Source organism: Anopheles coluzzii, chromosome 2 (genome assembly GCF_943734685.1).
Source record: "Anopheles coluzzii chromosome 2, AcolN3, whole genome shotgun sequence".
Lineage (NCBI taxonomy): Eukaryota > Metazoa > Arthropoda > Insecta > Diptera > Culicidae > Anopheles > Anopheles coluzzii.
In genome coordinates this window covers 66,545,146-66,563,049 of record NC_064670.1, presented here as the reverse complement: position 1 = coordinate 66,563,049, position 17,904 = coordinate 66,545,146, and the positions used below count along the sequence as shown (strand labels likewise).

The 17,904-nt window shown below is 44.9% G+C and overlaps 2 long non-coding RNA genes across 2 annotated transcripts; both read left to right on the top strand.

The window, feature by feature from the left end:
• The first annotated feature begins 1,389 nt into the window (after positions 1-1,389).
• On the top strand, positions 1,390-2,851 carry LOC125906769 (uncharacterized). Its single transcript, XR_007452109.1, has 3 exons — positions 1,390-2,092; positions 2,183-2,285; positions 2,364-2,851. It is a non-coding gene; the product is annotated as an uncharacterized LOC125906769 (long non-coding RNA).
• Positions 2,852-9,300: 6,449 nt separating this feature from the next.
• On the top strand, positions 9,301-10,646 carry LOC125906765 (uncharacterized). Its single transcript, XR_007452105.1, has 3 exons — positions 9,301-9,892; positions 9,983-10,085; positions 10,164-10,646. It is a non-coding gene; the product is annotated as an uncharacterized LOC125906765 (long non-coding RNA).
• Positions 10,647-17,904: the final 7,258 nt, after the last annotated feature.

Genomic DNA, 17,904 nt, shown 5'->3' with positions numbered 1-17,904 from the left:
TAATTGATCATAGTTCACGTTGTTACATTCTGAACTATAAAAAGTAGGGAATGCAAATAACACGTTCAGTTTGAATAAACCTATCGATTGAAACTCATCGTAGTTTGGCAATCCAGTACACAACAGATACTATGATGCCTTTTGCCGCAACCGTACCACGCTACATTGTGCTGATAGGCGACAGTTTTTGGTGTTATGGTTGCTGTACTTGCAGCAATTGGTGCAAATTCTATGCCGAATAAAAAGAGTTAATTTTATATTGGGTGTCTTACCGTTCAATTGCCTGCAACGAGTGGTTTCGTGAGGAAATCCACAAATTATACATATTGTTTCCTTTTCTGGCCCTTTGTGACAATGCTGTATATTTTGATGTTTCGACCTTTCTTGCTTGGATACTCCTTCGTTCGTGGCCGCATAATGGCTAGTTCTTCAGAGGGTTTCAGCCATTCTGCTAGGTCTTGTAGCGTAAGATTCTTGTTATCTTGTTTCGTACTTATCGTGTGTTTCAACTAGGCATGGGCAAAACGATTCTTTTCACCGAACGCGAACGAACTAGTTCGCTCACCAAAAAGAACCGTACGTGAACGACGATTCTTTCGTTCTTTTTTTCATGGGGTGTTTATTTACAAAGAACGCTCGTTATCTTTTTCATTTACCCGCCATAGACGCATACTGTAGCCAAAGAAGTACTCATTCTGCGGTTGACACCAATAATTTAAAAACATTAAAGACTCGGCCCATCTGCTGTCTGGCTAGCTATCGAAAAACCGACCAAAAACTAGCATGTATAAAACTAATACGAGCATAGATGCCTCCAGCATATATTGTACCCTATGCCTTATACACACTCAAGGATTCTATAAAAATAACTACTTAAATATGGATCAACATGATGAGCGCAATTCCAGTTCAGTTCATTCGCGAATAATGAATAATCCGTTTGAACGGGATCGATCTATTGAATTGTATATGTATAATTTCCACACCAACAGAGCACAGATCGAACACAAATGAGCCAGTTCGAACGCGTTCGATGAATTCAGTTGTGTAGGTACGATTTACACACCAACAGAACACAGATCGAGCACCAGTTCGAACGCGTTCGATGAATTCAGTCGTATAGATACGATTTCCAAACCAACAGCACACCAAGGATAATGTATTTAGAAGGTTGATTTTTATCGCTTTTGCTGGGCGACATTGTGGGGGACATCTGTCACTCTCTGCATACAAATTTCATTACCCCGCACCAGCCCTCCCCGATTTTTATACCGTAGCCCCCGGAAGAGAAATGTCAAGTCGAGAAATGTCATTTTGCTCTGAACAACTTCACCTTGTCATTTATAACACCTTGCAGCACACGTATCGAACACTGCCTGACAAATTCGACGGCGTTCGAGGAATTGAGTTGTATGGGTACGATTTCAACACCAACACGGTACATTTTGATCTCTGACGACCCGTTCGCACGGTGCGAGAAAGAGCGAGAAAGCAATATGATTTTGCACGTTTCATTACCACATTTATTTGTGTCGTCGAACAATGAACGGAACGTTCGAACGCGTTCGGTGTAGTCAGTTTCTTCCAAAAGTCCTGGTCGTTTTTTGTTAAGAATCTCGTTCGTTCGTGCACTTTACCGAACTGTTCGAACGGTTCGATTCTCGTTCAACCCAAGTAGCAACCGAAGCTTTTTTCTCCCAGTTTCAACCCCCTCATGTCCAAAAACTGCCTTCGCTTACTATTCCTATCCCGTTTCTACATTCCACAACGTTTGTTGCGTTCTCGCTCATCAGGGTGTTAGTCAATTCTCTCTTGCCACACGAAGAGAATTCTCCTGCACACTTCGTATGTTGGATTCTACCCATCCCTGTTGAACACACGTCATTTTCTTCCATCGCACTCATCAGGGTGTTTGCTCTTTTCCATCCAAGCCAAAGAGCGACTTCAGTGTGCTCTGAACCGTGGATGTGAGAGTGTGTGTTTGTGTGCTGCGTGAACTATTTTTCCTGCGTGAAACACTTTCCATACTGCGCCATCCGCGGTGTTCTTTCTGCTTCATCGGAGGACGAATTTTTATCATCTAATTGTTTGGGTAAGTGTCCTTTTCTAAGTGTCTAGTGCTATGTGACATTTATTCTAATTCTAATATTATTCTAATATGCAATGTTTTGCACATTACAAGTTTCAGATGTGTGCTGCTACCGCTAGCTGTTCCTCAAACTACTTAAAAAGTGTGACACTGTGTGCACAGGCGTTAGAGTTTCAATTGATCCTCAAGCACAAAGGTAAGTTTGTCACATCTTTAAATCAAGTGTAATCTTTTTAACAAAGTGTGTCTATTAATTGTGTACTTTCATCAACAGCCTTCATACAACACCGCGGTTGAGGTGCGCCAAATCTGATGACATCTTTCCTGAACCAAGCAGGCTGAACACGCGCACCACCACGGGCTCCAGCGCGGTGTGAAGAGGGAAGAAGAAAAGACAGAATTGGAAACAGCCGCGCCAGGCTTCCAACCACCGTGTGTGTGTATGTAAGTATGTGAGAACACATGTGTGAATCTTCTTGTGGGAACTGCAAAAAGAAGAGAATAAAGAGTGTGAAGCAGCTAGACTGCCGCAACCAAATCAAGAGAGTGAATTCTCATTTCAATCCGAAAAACTGGGAGAGAGTCTGGGGTCGAAAAACTGGGACATGCGAGAGAGAATAAAACTAGAAACACGAGAGAGGACACGAAGCGCTTTCGGGTTTTTTTTCGCCTTCGCGCACATTTTGCTTTATGCGCGCGAAAAAGTGAGCCTTGATCAGCGCGATGGCTCCCATACAAAGGCCTTCGGCTTTGCTATCTGGGAACCTTTCGTTCCGAAGTTCGGTTGAAAACCTTGATGTTAAATCGTTTAGCAGCCTTTGGTCATTCAAAAATCCTTCTTGCTTCAACAACACCATGTTGTCAATGAGATTGCGCAAAGCGTTGGAAAATTCTAAAAATGCTGAAGGATTATCTGTCGTTATATGTTTTATCACTAGTAATTCTAGCAGTAAAGACTTGTAAATGCTTTCAGGGTTCCCGACCATTTTGTCGAGCCTGGTTATTACGAGCGCAACGGTTTTCTGGGTTAAGCATTGATACGCTAACTGCACGAAGTGCTTAACCTTTCAGATGCTTTTGCAGCCTATTTATGTTTTCTAAATTAATTTCACTACTTGCCGATCCGTTGGTTAATGCATCCTCTCTGGAGCCACTAATCGCTTAATCGCTGGCGCGTTGCATAACGTAGCTATTCAGCAAGTATTGCTACCTAGCAACGCTTTGTTTTTAAGGCTAAATTATCGTAAGCGACAGACGGAAAGAAGGAAAAGGAGGGAAAGGAATGAGGAGGGAAAGGAGGGAAAGGCGAGAAAGGAGGGAAAGGAAGGAAATGAGGGACTACTTGCCGATCCGTTGGTTGATGCATCCTCTCTGGAGCCACCATTTGTCGCGCACACGAAAGTGTCTTTCGGAGCTGCAGCCCAAGACAGGCACAGTACACGCCGACTTAAGCACAATAATAAACGCACCAACTGGCTCTTGGCAAATGATGCCTTCATTATTTTTTCAATTGAATTTATACTCTAAAAATGCTGACCGTCGTCGAGCAGCATTTTCTTCTTAGCCTATGTTTTCCATAAAATCGTTGAAAAAGCGCGCATCGCTGGCGCGTTGCATAACGTAGCTATTCAGCAATTAGTGCTACCTAGAAACGCTTTGTTTTTAAGGCTAAATTATCGTAAGCGACAGACGGAAAGAAGGAAAAGGAGGGAAAGGATGGAAAGGAGGGAAAGGAGGAAAAAGAGGGAAAGGAGGGAACGGTAGGAAAGAAGGGAAAAGAGGGAAAGAAGGGAAAGGATGGAAAGGAGGGAAATGAGGGAAAGGAGGAAAAGGAGGGAAAGGAGGGAAAGGAGGGAAAGGAGGGAAAGGTGGGAAAGGAGGGAAAGGAGGGAAAGGAGGGGAAGGAGGGAAAGGAGGGAAATGAGGGAAAGCAGGGAAAGGAGGGAAAGGAGGGAAAGGAGGGAAAGGAGGGAAAGGAGGGAAAGGAGGGAAAGGTTGGAAAGGAGGGAAAGGAGGAAAAGGAGGGATAAGAGGGAAAGGAGGGAACGGTTCGAAAGAAGGGAAAGGAGGGAAAGAAGAGAAAGGATGGAAAGGAGGGAAATGAGGGAAAGGATGGAAAGGAGGGAATGGTGGGAAAGGAGTTAAAGGAGGGAAAGGAGGGAAAGGAGGGAAAGGCGGAAAAGGAGGGAAAGGAGGGAAAGGAGGAAAAGGAGGAAAAGGAGGGAAAGGAGGGAAAGGTGGGAAAGGAGGGAAAGTAGAAAAAGGAGGGAAAGGAGGGAAAGGAGGGAAAGGAGGGAAAGCAGGGAAAGCAGGGAAAGAAGGGAAAGGAGGGAAAGGAGGGAAAGGAGAGAAAGGAGGGAAAGGAGGGAAAGAAGGGAACGGTTGGAAAGGAGGGATAGGTTGGAAAGGAGGGAAAGGAGGGAAAGGAGGGAAAGGAGGAAAAGGAGGGAAAGGAGGGAAAGGAGGGAAAGGAGGGAAAGGAGGGAACGGTTGGAAAGGAGGGATAGGTTGGAAAGGAGGGAAAGGAGGAAAGAAGGGAAAGGATGGAAAGGAGGGAAATGAGGGAAAGGAGTAAAAGGAGGGAAAGGAGGGAAAGGAGGGAAAGGTGGGAAAGGAGGGAAAGGAGGGAAAGGAGGGAAAGGAGGGAAAGGAGGGAAAGGAGGGAAAAGAGGGAAAAGAGGGAAAGGAGGGAAAGGAGGGAAAGGAGGGAAAGGAGGGAAAGGAGGGAAAGGAGGGAAAGGAGGTAAAGGAGGGAAAGGAGGGAACGGTTGGAAAGGAGGGATAGGATGGAACGGAGGGAAAGGAGGGAAAGGAGGGAAATGAGGGAAAGAAGGGAAAGGAGGGAAAGGAGGGAAAGGAGGGAAAGGAGGGAAAGGAGGGAAAGGAGGGAAAGGAGGGAAAGGAGGGAAAGGAGGGAAAGGAGGGAAAGGAGGGAAATTAGGGAAAGGAGGGAAAGGAGGGAAAAGAGGGAAAGAATGGAAAAGAGGGAAAGGAGGGTAAAAAGGGAAAGGAGGGAAAGGAGGGAAAGCACAATAATAAACGCACCAACTGGCTCTTGGCAAATAATGCCTTCATTATTTTTTTTTTCAATTGAATTTATGCTCTAAAAATGCTGACCGTCGTCGATCAGCATTTCCTTCTTAGCCTATGTTTTCCATTAAATCGTTAAATTCCATTGAATCGTTAATCGCGTTTAATCGCTGGCGCGTTGCATAACGTAGCTATTCGGCAAGTATTGCTACGCTTGTTTTTAAGGCTAAATTATCGTAAGCGACAGACGGAAAGAAGGAAAAGGAGGGAAAGGAGGGAAAGGAGGGCATTGGACTACTTGCCGATCCGTTGGTTGATGCATCCTCTCTGGAGCCACCATTTGTCGCGCACATGAGAGTGTCTTTCGGAGCAGCAGCCCAAGACAGGCACAGTACACGCCGACTTAAGCACAATAATAAACGCACCAACTGGCTATTGGCAAATAATGCCTTCATTATTTTTTTTTCAATTGAATTTATACTCTAAAAATGCTGACCGTCGTCGATCAGCATTTTCTTCTTAGCCTATGTTTTTCATTAAATCGTTAAATTCCATTTAATCGTTAAGCGCGTTTAATCGCTGGCGCGTTGCATAACGTAGCTATTCAGCAAGTATTGCTACCTAGCAACACTTTGTTTTTAAGGCTAAATTATCGTAAGCGACAGACGGAAAGGAGGAAAAGGAGGGAAAGGAATGAGGAGGGAAAGGATGGAAATGAGGGAATTGGGGGAACGGAGGGAAAGAAGGGAAAGGTTGGAAAGGAGGGAAAGAAGGGAAAGGAGGGAAAGGAGGGAAAGGAGGGAAAGGAGGGAAAGGAGGAAAAGGAGGGAAAGGAGGGAAAGGAGGGAAAGGAGGAAAAGGAGGGAAAGGAGGGAAAGGAGGGAAAGGAGGGAAAGGAGGGAAGGAGAGAAAGAAGGGAAAGGAGGGCATTTGACTAGTTGCCGATCCGTTGGTTGATGCATCCTCTCTGGAGCCACCATTTGTCGCGCACACGAAAATGTCTTTCGGAGCAGCAACCCAAGACAGGCACAGTACACGCCGACTTAAGCACAATAATAAACGCACCAACTAGTTTCAATTGAATTTATACTCAAAAAATGCTGACCGTCGTCCATCAGTATTTTCTTCTTAGCCTATGTTTTCCATAAAATCGTTGAAAAAGCACGCATCGCTGGCGCGTTGCATAACGTAGCTATTCAGCAAGTATTGACCAGCAACGCTTCGTTTTTAAAGCTTAATTATCGTCAGCGACAGAGGGAAAGATAAAAAGGAGGGAAAAGAATGAAAGGAGGGAAAGGTGGGAAAGGAGGGAAATGAGGGAAAGGAGGGAAAGGAGGGAAAGGAGGGAAAGGAGGGAAAGGAGGGAAAGGAGGTAAAGGAGGGAAAGGAGGGAAAGGAGGAAAAGGAGGGAAAGGAGGGAAAGGAGGGAAAGGAGGGAAAGGAGGGAAGTAGAGAAAGAAGGGAAAGGAGGGCATTTGACTACTTGCCGATCCGTTGGTTGATGCATCCTCTCTGGAGCCACCATTTGTCGCGCACACGAAAGTGTCTTTCGGAGCAGCAACCCAAGACAGGCACAGTACACGCCGACTTAAGCACAATAATAAACGCACCAACTGGTTTCAATTGAATTTATACTCAAAAAATGCTGACCGTCGTCCATCAGTATTTTCTTCTTAGCCTATGTTTTCCATAAAATCGTTGAAAAAGCACGCATCGCTGGCGCGTTGCATAACGTAGCTATTCAGCAAGTAGTGACCAGCAACGCTTCGTTTTTAAAGCTTAATTATCGTCAGCGACAGAGGGAAAGATAAAAAGGAGGGAAAAGAATGAAAGGAGGGAAAGGTGGGAAAAGAGGGAAAAGAGGGAAAGGAGGAAAAGGAGGAAAGGAGGGAAAGGAGGGAAAAGAGGGAAAGGATGGAACGGAGGGATAGGAGGGAAAGGAGGGAAAGGAGGAAAGGAGGGAAAGGAGGGAAAGGAGGGAAAGGAGGGAAAAGAGGGAAAGGATGGAAAGGAGGGAAAGGAGGGAAATGAGGGAAAGGAGGGAAAGTATTTCGAAACGCACAATCAAATGTATTTCGAACCACCAATTGGGACGAAAAAGTTACTGCAGGTATATTTCCATACCGTTTCAAACTGTTTCGTCGCTTCTCAGCCCAAGTAAGCACGGAGGAGCTGAGCCGGAATCGATACGAGCACACACCAACTGGTTGAATTTGAAGACAGATGTTTTAACCAACAGATCCATAATACACACCTTCAAACATTGTTTCCGGGATTAGGCATCTCCGAGCTACCAAACAGCTACCGAACACTCAATTCATTCCAGAAGTACCAATTAAGGGGAGAGATGTTGGATCATTCAGTTACCGCAGGACTCCACACAGCATAACACGGAGCGCAACATAACAACTGACTGCTGCCAAACGCGTAAGAAAACGCTTGGGAAAGGAGGTAAAGCGTTTCATTAACTGTCGGTACAGGTTGGTAGCTTTCCAATGAGAAATGAGCGGCCTGCTACGGATATTCATAACATGGTACCGGCAATACAGCGTTTGCTGAAGCGTTAAGCAGCTGTCAGTTGTTATGTTGCGCTCCGTGTTATGCTGTGTGGAGTCCTGCGGTTATAATTATGTTGGATCATAGCACACATTGCAATCATAACATTTTCATGTAATAATTATTAATTGATCATAGTTCACGTTGTTACATTCTGAACTATAAAAAGTAGGGAATGCAAATAACACGTTCAGTTTGAATAAACCTATCGATTGAAACTCATCGTAGTTTGGCAATCCAGTACACAACAGATACTATGATGCCTTTTGCCGTAACCGTACCACACTACATTGTGCTGATAGGCGACAGTTTTTGGTGTTATGGTTGCTGTACTTGCAGCAATTGGTGCAAATTCTATGCCGAATAAAAAGAGTTAATTTTATATTGGGTGTCTTACCGTTCAATTGCCTGCAACGAGTGGTTTCGTGAGGAAATCCACAAATTATACATATTGTTTCCTTTTCTGGCCCTTTGTGACAATGCTGTATATTTTGATGTTTCGACCTTTCTTGCTTGGATACTCCTTCGTTCGTGGCCGCATAATGGCTAGTTCTTCAGAGGGTTTCAGCCATTCTGCTAGGTCTTGTAGCGTAAGATTCTTGTTATCTTGTTTCGTACTTATCGTGTGTTTCAACTAGGCATGGGCAAAACGATTCTTTTCACCGAACGCGAACGAACTAGTTCGCTCACCAAAAAGAACCGTACGTGAACGACGATTCTTTCGTTCTTTTTTTCATGGGGTGTTTATTTACAAAGAACGCTCGTTATCTTTTTCATTTACCCGCCATAGACGCATACTGTAGCCAAAGAAGTACTCATTCTGCGGTTGACACCAATAATTTAAAAACATTAAAGACTCGGCCCATCTGCTGTCTGGCTAGCTATCGAAAAACCGACCAAAAACTAGCATGTATAAAACTAATACGAGCATAGATGCCTCCAGCATATATTGTACCCTATGCCTTATACACACTCAAGGATTCTATAAAAAAAACTACTTAAATATGGATCAACATGATGAGCGCAATTCCAGTTCAGTTCATTCGCGAATAATGAATAATCCGTTTGAACGGGATCGATCTATTGAATTGTATATGTATAATTTCCACACCAACAGAGCACAGATCGAACACAAATGAGCCAGTTCGAACGCGTTCGATGAATTCAGTTGTGTAGGTACGATTTACACACCAACAGAACACAGATCGAGCACCAGTTCGAACGCGTTCGATGAATTCAGTCGTATAGATACGATTTCCAAACCAACAGCACACCAAGGATAATGTATTTAGAAGGTTGATTTTTATCGCTTTTGCTGGGCGACATTGTGGGGGACATCTGTCACTCTCTGCATACAAATTTCATTACCCCGCACCAGCCCTCCCCGATTTTTATACCGTAGCCCCCGGAAGAGAAATGTCAAGTCGAGAAATGTCATTTTGCTCTGAACAACTTCACCTTGTCATTTATAACACCTTGCAGCACACGTATCGAACACTGCCTGACAAATTCGACGGCGTTCGAGGAATTGAGTTGTATGGGTACGATTTCAACACCAACAGGGTACATTTTGATCTCTGACGACCCGTTCGCACGGTGCGAGAAAGAGCGAGAAAGCAATATGATTTTGCACGTTTCATTACCACATTTATGTGTGTCGTCGAACAATGAACGGAACGTTCGAACGCGTTCGGTGTAGTCAGTTTCTTCCAAAAGTCCTGGTCGTTTTTTGTTAAGAATCTCGTTCGTTCGTGCACTTTACCGAACTGTTCGAACGGTTCGATTCTCGTTCAACCCAAGTAGCAACCGAAGCTTTTTTCTCCCAGTTTCAACCCCCTCATGTCCAAAAACTGCCTTCGCTTACTATTCCTATCCCGTTTCTACATTCCACAACGTTTGTTGCGTTCTCGCTCATCAGGGTGTTAGTCAATTCTCTCTTGCCACACGAAGAGAATTCTCCTGCACACTTCGTATGTTGGATTCTACCCATCCCTGTTGAACACACGTCATTTTCTTCCATCGCACTCATCAGGGTGTTTGCTCTTTTCCATCCAAGCCAAAGAGCGACTTCAGTGTGCTCTGAACCGTGGATGTGAGAGTGTGTGTTTGTGTGCTGCGTGAACTATTTTTCCTGCGTGAAACACTTTCCATACTGCGCCATCCGCGGTGTTCTTTCTGCTTCATCGGAGGACGAATTTTTATCATCTAATTGTTTGGGTAAGTGTCCTTTTCTAAGTGTCTAGTGCTATGTGACATTTATTCTAATTCTAATATTATTCTAATATGCAATGTTTTGCACATTACAAGTTTCAGATGTGTGCTGCTACCGCTAGCTGTTCCTCAAACTACTTAAAAAGTGTGACACTGTGTGCACAGGCGTTAGAGTTTCAATTGATCCTCAAGCACAAAGGTAAGTTTGTCACATCTTTAAATCAAGTGTAATCTTTTTAACAAAGTGTGTCTATTAATTGTGTACTTTCATCAACAGCCTTCATACAACACCGCGGTTGAGGCGCGCCAAATCTGATGACATCTTTCCTGAACCAAGCAGGCTGAACACGCGCACCACCACGGGCTCCAGCGCGGTGTGAAGAGGGAAGAAGAAAAGACAGAATTGGAAACAGCCGCGCCAGGCTTCCAACCACCGTGTGTGTGTATGTAAGTATGTGAGAACACATGTGTGAATCTTCTTGTGGGAACTGCAAAAAGAAGAGAATAAAGAGTGTGAAGCAGCTAGACTGCCGCAACCAAATCAAGAGAGTGAATTCTCATTTCAATCCGAAAAACTGGGAGAGAGTCTGGGGTCGAAAAACTGGGACATGCGAGAGAGAATAAAACTAGAAACACGAGAGAGGACACGAAGCGCTTTCGGGTTTTTTTTCGCCTTCGCGCACATTTTGCTTTATGCGCGCGAAAAAGTGAGCCTTGATCAGCGCGATGGCTCCCATACAAAGGCCTTCGGCTTTGCTATCTGGGAACCTTTCGTTCCGAAGTTCGGTTGAAAACCTTGATGTTAAATCGTTTAGCAGCCTTTGGTCATTCAAAAATCCTTCTTGCTTCAACAACACCATGTTGTCAATGAGATTGCGCAAAGCGTTGGAAAATTCTAAAAATGCTGAAGGATTATCTGTCGTTATATGTTTTATCACTAGTAATTCTAGCAGTAAAGACTTGTAAATGCTTTCAGGGTTCCCGACCATTTTGTCGAGCCTGGTTATTACGAGCGCAACGGTTTTCTGGGTTAAGCATTGATACGCTAACTGCACGAAGTGCTTAACCTTTCAGATGCTTTTGCAGCCTATTTATGTTTTCTAAATTAATTTCACTACTTGCCGATCCGTTGGTTAATGCATCCTCTCTGGAGCCACTAATCGCTTAATCGCTGGCGCGTTGCATAACGTAGCTATTCAGCAAGTATTGCTACCTAGCAACGCTTTGTTTTTAAGGCAAAATTATCGTAAGCGACAGACGGAAAGAAGGAAAAGGAGGGAAAGGAATGAGGAGGGAAAGGATGGAAAGGCGAGAAAGGAGGGAAAGGAAGGAAATGAGGGACTACTTGCCGATCCGTTGGTTGATGCATCCTCTCTGGAGCCACCATTTGTCGCGCACACGAAAGTGTCTTTCGGAGCTGCAGCCCAAGACAGGCACAGTACACGCCGACTTAAGCACAATAATAAACGCACCAACTGGCTCTTGGCAAATGATGCCTTCATTATTTTTTCAATTGAATTTATACTCTAAAAATGCTGACCGTCGTCGAGCAGCATTTTCTTCTTAGCCTATGTTTTCCATAAAATCGTTGAAAAAGCGCGCATCGCTGGCGCGTTGCATAACGTAGCTATTCAGCAATTAGTGCTACCTAGAAACGCTTTGTTTTTAAGGCTAAATTATCGTAAGCGACAGACGGAAAGAAGGAAAAGGAGGGAAAGGATGGAAAGGAGGGAAAGGAGGAAAAAGAGGGAAAGGAGGGAACGGTAGGAAAGAAGGGAAAAGAGGGAAAGAAGGGAAAGGATGGAAAGGAGGGAAATGAGGGAAAGGAGGAAAAGGAGGGAAAGGAGGGAAAGGAGGGAAAGGAGGGAAAGGTGGGAAAGGAGGGAAAGGAGGGAAAGGAGGGGAAGGAGGGAAAGGAGGGAAATGAGGGAAAGCAGGGAAAGGAGGGAAAGGAGGGAAAGGAGGGAAAGGAGGGAAAGGAGGGAAAGGAGGGAAAGGCGGAAAAGGAGGGAAAGGAGGGAAAGGAGGAAAAGGAGGAAAATGAGGGAAAGGAGGGAAAGGAGGGAACGGTTGGAAAGGAGGGATAGGTTTGAAAGGAGGGAAAGGAGGGAAAGGAGGGAAAGCAGGGAAAGCAGGGAAAGAAGGGAAAGGAGGGAAAGGAGGGAAAGGAGAGAAAGGAGGGAAAGGAGGGAAAGAAGGGAACGGTTGGAAAGGAGGGATAGGTTGGAAAGGAGGGAAAGGAGGGAAAGTAGGGAAATGAGGAAAAGGAGGGAAAGGAGGGAAAGAAGGGAAAGGAGGGAAAGGAGGGAACGGTTGGAAAGGAGGGATAGGTTGGAAAGGAGGGAAAGGAATGAAAGGAGGGAAAGAAGGGAAAGGAGGGAAAGAAGGGAAAGGATGGAAAGGAGGGAAATGAGGGAAAGGAGTAAAAGGAGGGAAAGGAGGGAAAGGAGGGAAAGGTGGGAAAGGAGGGAAAGGAGGGAAAGGAGGGAAAGGAGGGAAAGGAGGGAAATGAGGGAAAGGAGGGAAAGGAGGGTAAGGAGGGAAAGGAGGGAAAGAAGAGAAAGGATGGAACGGAGGGAGAGGAGGGAAAGGAGGAAAAGAAGGGAAAGGAGGGAAAGGAGGGAAAGGATGGAAAGGAGGGAAAGGAGGGAAGGAGAGAAAGAAGGGAAAGGAGGGCATTGGACTACTTGCCGATCCGTTGGTTGATGCATCCTCTCTGGAGCCACCATTGGTCGCGCACACGAAACTGTCTTTCGGAGCTGCAGCCCAAGACAGGCACAGTACACGCCGACTTAAACACAATAATAAACGCACCAACTGGCTCTTGGCAAATGATGCCTTCATTAATTTTTTCAATTGAATTTATACTCTAAAAATGCTGACCGTCGTCGATCAGCATTTTCTTCTTAGCCTATGTTTTCCATTAAATCGTTAAATTCCATTTAATCGTTAAGCGCGTTTAATCGCTGGCGCGTTGCATAACGCAAGTATTGCTACCTAGCAACACTTTGTTTTTAAGGCTAAATTATCGTAAGCGACATACGGAAAGGAGGGAAAGGAGGGAAAGGATGGAAAGGCGAAAAAGGAGGGAAAGGAAGAAAATGAGGGAATGGAGGGAACGGAGGGAAAGGAGGGAAAGAAGGGAAAGGATGGAAAGGAGGGAAATGAGGGAAAGGAGGGAAAGGAGGGAAAGGTTGGAAAGAAGGGAAAGGAGGGAAAGGAGGGAAAGGAGGGAAAGGAGGAAAAGAAGGGAAAGGAGGGAAAGGTTGGAAAGGAGGGAAAGGAGGAAAAGGAGGGAAGGAGAGAAAGAAGGGAAAGGAGGGCATTGGACTACTTGCCGATCCGTTGGTTGATGCATCCTCTCTGGAGCCACCATTTGTCGCGCACACGAAACTATCTTTCGGAGCAGCAGCCCAAGACAGGCACAGTACACGCCGACTTAAGCACAATAATAAACGCACCAACTGGCTCTTGGCAAATGATGCCTTCATTAATTTTTTCAATTGAATTTATACTCTAAAAATGCTGACCGTCGTCGATCAGCATTTTCTTCTTAGCCTATGTTTTCCATTTAATCGTTAAATTCCATTTAATCGTTAAGCGCGTTTAATCGCTGGCGCGTTGCATAACGCAAGTATTGCTACCTAGCAACACTTTGTTTTTAAGGCTAAATTATCGTAAGCGACATACGGAAAGGAGGGAAAGGAGGGAAAGGATGGAAAGGTGAAAAAGGAGGGAAAGGAAGAAAATGAGGGAATGGAGGGAACGGAGGGAAAGGAGGGAAAGAAGGGAAAGGATGGAAAGGAGGGAAAGGAGGGAAAGGAGGGAAAGGAGGGAAAGGTTGGAAAGGAGGGAAAGGAGGGAAAGGAGGGAAAGGAGGGAAAGGAGGAAAAGGAGGGAAAGGAGGGAAAGGTTGGAAAGGAGGGAAAGGAGGAAAAGGAGGGAAGGAGAGAAAGAAGGGAAAGGAGGGCATTGGACTACTTGCCGATCCGTTGGTTGATGCATCCTCTCTGGAGCCATCATTGGTCGCGCACACGAAACTGTCTTTCGGAGCAGCAGCCCAAGACAGGCACAGTACACGCCGACTTAAGCACAATAATAAACGCACCAACTGGCTCTTGGCAAATGATGCCATCATTAATTTTTTCAATTGAATTTATACTCTAAAAATGCTGACCGTCGTCGATCAGCATTTTCTTCTTAGCCTATGTTTTCCATAAAATCGTTAAAAAAGCGCGCATCGCTGGCGCGTTGCATAACGTAGCTATTCAGCAAGTATTGCTACCTAGCAACGCTTTGTTTTTAAGGTTAAATTATCGTAAGCGACAGACGGAAAGAAGGAAAAGGAGGGAAAGGAGGGAAAGGAGGGAAAGGAGGAAAAGGAGGGAAAGGAGGGAAAGGAGGGAACGGTTGGAAAGGAGGGATAGGTTTGAAAGGAGGGAAAGGAGGGAAAGGAGGGAAATGAGGGAAAGGAGGGAAAGGAGGGAAAAGAGGGAAAGGAGGGAAAGGAGGGAAAAGTGGGAAAGGATGGAAAGGAGGGAAAGGAGGGAAAGGTTGGAAAAGAGGGAAAGGAGGGAAAGGAGGGATATGAGGGAAATGAGGGAAAGGAGGGAAAGGAGGAAAAGGAGGGAAAGGAGGGAAAGAAGGGAAAGGAGGGAAAGGAGGGAAAGGAGGGAAAGGATGGAAATGAGGGAAAGGAGGGAAAGGAGGGAAAAGTGGGAAAGGATGGAAAAGAGGGAAAGGAGTGAAAAAAGGGTAAGGAGGGAAAGGAGGGAAAGCACAATAATAAACGCACCAACTGGCTCTTGGCAAATGATGCCTTCATTATTTTTTTCAATTGAATTTATACTCTAAAAATGCTGACCGTCGTCGATCAGCATTTTCTTCTTAGCCTATGTTTTCCATAAAATCTTTAAAAAAGCGCGCATCGCTGGCGCGTTGCATAACGTAGCTATTCAGCAAGTATTGCTACCTAGCAACGCTTTGTTGTTAAGGTTAAATTATCGTGAGCGACAGACGGAAAGAAGGAAAAGGAGGGAAAGAATGGAAAGGAGGGAAAGGAGGGAAAGGAGGGAAAAGAGGGAAAGGAGGGAACGGTTAGAAAGGAGGGAAAGGAGGGAAAGAAGGGAAAGGAGTGATAGGAGGGGAAGGAGGGAAAGGAAGGAAAGGAGGGAAAGGAGGGAAAGGAGGGAAAGGAGGGAAAGGAGGGAAAGGAGGGAAAGGAGGGAACGGAGGGAAAGGAGGGAAAGGAGGGAAAGGAGAGAAAGGAGGGAAAGGAGGGAAAGGAGGGAACGGTTGGAAAGGAGGGATAGGTTGGAAAGGAGGGAAAGGAGGGAAAGGAGGGAAATGAGGGAAAGGAGTGAAATGAGGAAAAGGAGTGATAGGAGGGAAAGGAGGGAAAGGAGGGAAAGGTGGGAAAGGAGGGAAAGAAGGGAAAGGAGGGAAAGGATGGAAATGAGGGAAAGGAGGGAAAGGAGGGAAAAGTGGGAAAGGATGGAAAAGAGGGAAAGGAGGGAAAGCACAATAATAAACGCACCAACTGGCTCTTGGCAAATAATACCTTCATTATTTTTTTTTCAATTAAATTTATACTCTAAAAATGCTGACCGTCGTCGATCAGCATTTCCTTCTTAGCCTATGTTTTCCATTAAATCGTTAAATTCCATTGAATCGTTAAGCGCGTTTAATCGCTGGCGCGTTGCATAACGTAGGTATTCAGCAAGTATTGCTACGCTTGTTTTCAAGGCTAAATTATCGTAAGCGACAGACGGAAAAGAGGAAAAGGAGGGAAAGGAGGGAAAGGAGGGCATTGGACTACTTGCCGATCCGTTGGTTGATGCATCCTCTCTGGAGCCACCATTTGTCGCGCACACGAGAGTGTCTTTCGGAGCAGCAGCCCAAAACAGGCACAGTACACGCCGACTTAAGCACAATAATAAACGCACCAACTGGCTATTGGCAAATAATGCCTTCATTATTTTTTTCAATTGAATTTATACTCTAAAAATGCTGACCGTCGTCGATCAGCATTTTCTTCTTAGCCTATGTTTTCCATTAAATCGTTAAATTCCATTTAATCGTTAAGCGCGTTTAATCGCTGGCGCGTTGCATAACGTAGCTATTCAGCAAGTATTGCTACCTAGCAACACTTTGTTTTTAAGGCTAAATTATCGTGAGCGACAGACGGAAAGGAGGAAAAGGAGGGAAAGGAATGAGGAGGGAAAGGATGGAAAGGCGAGAAAGTAGGGAAAGGATGGAAATGAGGGAATGGAGGGAACGGAGGGAAAGGAGGGAAAGGAGGAAAAGGTGGGAAAGGAGGGAAAGGAGGGAAAGGAGGGAAAGGAGGGAAAGGAGGGAAAGGAGGGAAAGGAGGGAAAGGAGGGAAAGGAGGGAAAGGAGGGAAAGGAGGGAAAGGAGGGAAAGGCGGGAAAGGATGGAAAGGAGGGAAATGAGGGAAAGGAGGGAAAGGAGGGAAAGGAGGGAAAGGAGGGAAAGATGGGAAAGGAGGGAAAGGTGGGAAAGGAGGGAAAGGAGGGAAAAGAGGGAAAGGATGGAAAAGAGGGAAAGGAGTGAAAAAAAGGGAAAGGAGGGAAAGGAGGGAAAGCACAATAATAAACGCACCAACTGGCTCTTGGCAAATAATGCCTTCATTATTTTTTTTTTCAATTGAATTTATACTTTAAAAATGCTGACCGTCGTCGATCAGCATTTCCTTCTTAGCCTATGTTTTCCATTAAAGTGTTGCAGTTTTAAATACATCGGAATCCCGGATTAATCCTTCCTGGTCAGTTCTTCTCGATGAATTTAACTATGCAGGACTGTCTCAACTAAACTGCTACATGAATCCCCATGGTTCTATACTGGACCTTATTTTGGCTGATGATGGGATTCCTTACCATTTATTAAAGTTGGAGCTCGTTCTTGACCCTTGGATTCAACCAGACTCCTACCACCCGGTGATTGCTCTCCGCATATTTTCTGAATCAAACCACACTACAACACCACAACATACTTCAAATATTCAGAGTCGGAACTTCCGAAAGACGAATTTTATAGGTCTCTCATCGGCCCTTACCAACGTTGACTGGAGCCATATCACCAGAGACTCGGATCTCAATCAAAACATTTTGTCGTTTACAAATAAAATCACAAGCTTTTACGATCAGTTTGTCCCTCGTTATCGGACCCCAACCAAGCCACCCTGGTCTAACTCACGGTTAAAAGACTTGAGAAAACAGAAAAAAAGACTCCATAAAATGTTCCGTCAACATAAGAACGAGGTCAATAGAAGAATATTTATTAAAGCTGCCCGTCTGTACCAGACACTTAATCGCCGAGCCTACGCCAACTACGTAAGAAAAATAGAAAACCGATTTAAAAGGGATCCAAGAACGTTTTTTAGTTTTGCTCGACAAAAACGAGATAGTAACAGACTTCCATCAATGATGCTTCTGAACGGAAGATCGTACACCGGTAATGTTGAAATCAGTCAAGCATTTGCTGATTACTTTTCATCAACATACGTGAGTAACTCGCCACCAGTCACTAATGCTGTTACGTCCAACCATATACCTGATGCTGCCGACATTCCTCTTCCTGTTCTGTCTGAAGCTGACATTGCCTCGGCTATCAACGAGTTGAAGCTTTCATTCGCTACTGGGCCTGACGCTATACCCAGTGCTATTTTCAAACGCTGCAGAGATGCTTTAACTCCTGTCTTGACCACATTGTTCAACAAGTCTTTGCAGCAGAAACGCTTCCCTCAAGCATGGAAATCTTCATTCATGTTCCCGGTTTACAAAAATGGAAATAGAAATGACATATGTAATTACCGTGGTATTTATATGTTATGTGCAGTCAGCAAAATTTTTGAGATCACCATTTTGAAACACCTATCAAGTGGTTTTAAAAATATAATCTCCAATGATCAGCACGGCTTTCTACCCAACCGCTCAATTGAAACAAACTTTCTCTCTTTATTGAGCACCTGCTATCCTGCAATGGACAATGGTAAACAG